Source organism: Myotis davidii, unplaced genomic scaffold, assembly GCF_000327345.1.
Source record: "Myotis davidii unplaced genomic scaffold, ASM32734v1 scaffold533, whole genome shotgun sequence".
NCBI classification, from domain to species: Eukaryota; Metazoa; Chordata; class Mammalia; order Chiroptera; family Vespertilionidae; genus Myotis; species Myotis davidii.
Genome location: NW_006285996.1, coordinates 366,150 through 370,288, shown reverse-complemented (window position 1 = coordinate 370,288; position 4,139 = coordinate 366,150).

The window sequence follows — 4,139 nt, the reverse complement described above, 5'->3', positions numbered from 1 at the left end:
ATATATGCCTCCACGCTCCGAAAGCCGGTTCCTGCCTCAAACCTCACCCTTACTGGAAACAGCTTGGGAAGGGTGCAGCTGTTGCTAAGAGGACCCAGGACTCAGTGTGCACATGCTCCGAGGGGGTTCCTGCAGCTGTTGCTAAGAGGACCCAGGACTCAGTGTGCACACACTCCGAGGGTGGGTTCCTGCCTGAAACCTCACCGCCCTCGCAGGAAAAAGCTTGAGCAGGACCCAGTTGTTTCCAAGACGACCCCTGCAGGACTGACTTCCTTCCGGTTGGTCAGGCCTCGGTCGTGACATTACACCCAGGGTTTTTATATAAATAGATAGGTGCTGATTTAAATGTTCTATTTCACATCCCTTTTGATGCTTGAGAATTGCTGCCATAAATGATTAAGAGATTTTATCTCCAAAGCAGGGAGAAAAAAATATGAATCTTCATCCAAATACCTAACTGAAACCGGACAACCAATGGGTCCGGGCTGCCTGTTAATCTTTGAGTCAATTGAGCAAAGATAGGGTTGAATCATATATGAGCATTTATTCCAATAATGCCGGCAGTATGAGAGAGCACCAGGTCATCCAAAAAAATCTGCTCTGCAGTCCCCCATAAGCCAGCTGCTTATATAGGGTAGGACAAGGATTACCTGGGGAAGTAGGGGTTACAGGAATGAGGAAGTAGGCAATGCAGGGTGGGCTGGAACTCCTGGGCAACAGGGTTGTTAATATTTCTATGATAAATAGGCAGTTCTTGAATGAGAATGGACTACATTCCAAGGTTACTCTCATTCCTGGAGGCCTATAACTCCCAGCAAGGTTAGAATATCCTTTCTTTAACCAACACAAGACAATCATGGTTAACAGAGCATGATTAATATTTCCCATAACCATAGTTAGTCCCCAATATTCTATTTCTGCCTCTAATGAAAGGAGTTTTTTGGGTAAAATAGGAATTTTGGGGGGTGAAATAGGCAGGTTTAGGAAATTTTAAAAATTAAGGGGTCCATGGAAAAAACACAGGGCTACAGAGTTGCAAAACAGTACATTTCCATAAGACAAGGGAGCAGGGAGCAGCAGAAGTTACATTTCCATAAGACAAGGGAGCTGGGAGTAGCAAAAGGTACACATTTACAGAATAAAGGGAAGGAGGAAGAAAGCCCAGAGGGAATAGGGAAACAATAAGGAAGGAGGGGAGGAGAGCCTCAAGTGTCCCATTTGAGGTTCGACCTTTGAGCTCAGGAGTTGCTATAGTGACCAAATCAGAAGGAGATAGTGACCAAGCAGAGGGGATATTAAGGCACACAGATCTGTAGCCTTTATAAACCATGGAAAAAAGGACTCTTCCCCCCCCACCCCATGTGGGAGTCTGTAGTTATTGTTCAATAAATTTTCACCTTTACTATACCATCTTCCGCCTGTGGTTTCTTCTTTAACGGACAAAGAACCCAGGAAAAGCCATCCTGCCCAGGGAACACTGCGAGTTCCAGTCCAAAAATCCCATATCACTAACACAACTCACATACAGGGAGTTGCTCTTCTACACAGAGTGGTCTCCAGCTTCTAGCCCAACAGTCCAGAAAAAGGAGTTAATAGTCATTGGGGAAGGTCTACCATTGGAAAAAAAAACTATCATATTTTTAATTATCCTATACAATAAAACCCTAATACGCAAATCGACCGAACGGCAGAACAATTGGTCACTTTGACACGCACTGACCACCAGGGGGCAGACGCTCAATGCAGGAGCTGCCCCCAGGTGGTCAGTGTGCTCCACAAGGGGGAGCGCTGCTCATCCAGAAGCCAGGCTCAGAGCTGGTTAGCACAGTGGCAGTGGCAGCAGGCGGACATCCCCCGGTGTGTGGGGAGTGGACCTAAGCAGGCAGGCGGACATCCCCCAAGGGGTCCCAGACTGCAAGAGGGCGTAGGCAGGGCTGAGGGAATCTCCCCCCAGTGCACGAATGTTGTGCACTGGGTCTCTAGTAAAAATATATTTTACTGTAGAATTGGCCTTCTCAATTGAGCCCAATTATATGGGATCTTGTTGAACTGCATCTTCTGATTTGGGAGGTCTTCGGTGTAGATGGAGATGCTATATTTTTAACAAACTCCCAGGTGAGGTTGCTGGTGAATGGACTACATTTTGAGTGTCAAAATTTTAGCCCTAGCCGGTTTGGCTCAGTGGATAGAGTGTTGGCCAAAAGGGTCCTGGGTTCGATTCCGGTCAAGTACCGAAGCCTGATCAGGGCTCATGCAGGAGGCAACCGATCGATGTGTTCCTCTCACATTGATGTTTCTCTCTGTCTTTCCCTCTCTCTTCCACTCTCCCTAAAAATCAATGGAAAAAATAACTAGAATGACACAAATCAACTGAGAATCTGTCTGCTAAAATGGCACATTCTGCTTCCCATTCATACCTCCATGCTGAAATAGTTCTGGTCTCCTGGGTTCCTCCCCAATAGCACCCAGAGAATCTAGAAAAGGAACAGATCCAGGTGAAGCTGTGAGAGCCCATGGGGTGGCAGGAGGCCGTTTGGAATCGTGGGTACAGGTGGGTACAGGTGGGTACAGGTGGGAGAGGGTGGGCACTTGCTGCTGCTTGAGACAGCAGATGCTTTGCCTTCTAAATAGGTGAGTCAGATACAAAGATCTTTAGGTTCAAGAGGGAAACCTACCTGTGCAGGGCAAGAGCCTGAGTAGGTGAAAAACTGTTCCAACCGGTAGGACAGACCACATCCAAGGATTTAGTTCTCCACCCTTCCCTCCAGGCCTCCTTCTAAAGCTCTCCTACCCAACTGGAGCAATAGGAGAAAGCCCTGATCTGGATTCAGGGATGAGAAACTATAATCCTCTGTGCCTAGAACTTTCCACACTAGGTGTATACACCCTCTCTTACCTCCTTACCACCACCCCAACCAACCACCACCACCAACAACAAACACTTCACTTCAAGTGGAAACATTAAAATGAAAAATATGATTTTCATTTCCAGAGCTTTTGTATCATCCCAAAGAGAAACTCTGTTAACTACCTTTAAAAAAAATGTATTAATTGTAACCCTTTTTATAAAAAGACACTTTGTCGCATCTATTATTTGGAAAGGCAGGATAAATGCTTGATAGGGATGAGGCACAGGAGACAGGTTTGGACTACTCAAACCTGTAACATTTCTAGACTTGAGAAATGATTACAAGGGTGTTTGCAGAGTGGTGAGACTACAGGGAGCAGAGGGAGGAGGAGAGGGAGACAGGAGAGCCAAGTAAAAGAAGAAAAGAAATTTTTGCTACCACAAAAAAGCACACATAATATAAACTTTATGCATTTCCTTAAAACATTGTGATTCTATATTCATAGAAATAAATTGAATTAAAAGGGAAAGTGGCCATTTTTGTAAGTGGATTTAGACATAGGTCAATTTAGACACTGGTATATTTAAAGGCAGGGGAATGGTATTTAACGGCAGGGGTTTTCGGTTTTTTTTGGTTGTTCCTTGCTGTGCAGAAGCTTAGACAATAGGGTGGTGAAGCCCTGGGGTGTGGGCGAGGGTCGGGGTGGGGGGTGGGGGCGAGGGCAAGCTAGAAGGGGTCAATGGGGGGAAAGGGGACATATGTAATACCTTCAAAAATAAAGATTTTAAAAGACAAATAAATAATAAAGGCAGGTAAATGTGTAAAATAACTTCTCAGAGGCCCTTCTGGAGCAAAAAGGGAGCTTCTGGAGTGCTGGTGATGATCTGTGCATAGATCTGGGTGCTGGAGGCATGAGTGTGCTCAGTTTGTGAAAAATTATTGGGCTGAATACTTATAATATGTGTATTTTCCATATGTATATTATACTTCAACAAAATCTTTTCTAAAAAATTAAAAGTCCCTTCTGCTCTTCAGATTCTACTTTAAGGAAATAACCTTATTTAGGCTGCTAGTACTGACATATAGAACTGGAATTAGAGTCCTTTCCGCTCATTAATTATCCATGAAATGAAATGAGACCTGACGCATCAGCCTGCTTGTTCTTGACTAGAGGAGGGAGATTGGTGACTACATCTCCAATGTGATGGGCCTGGCAGTGGCTCAGCAATACCTACATCTTGACCCACCTCACAGAGCCCAAGAATAGCCATGGCTGCTGACTGCTGAGGG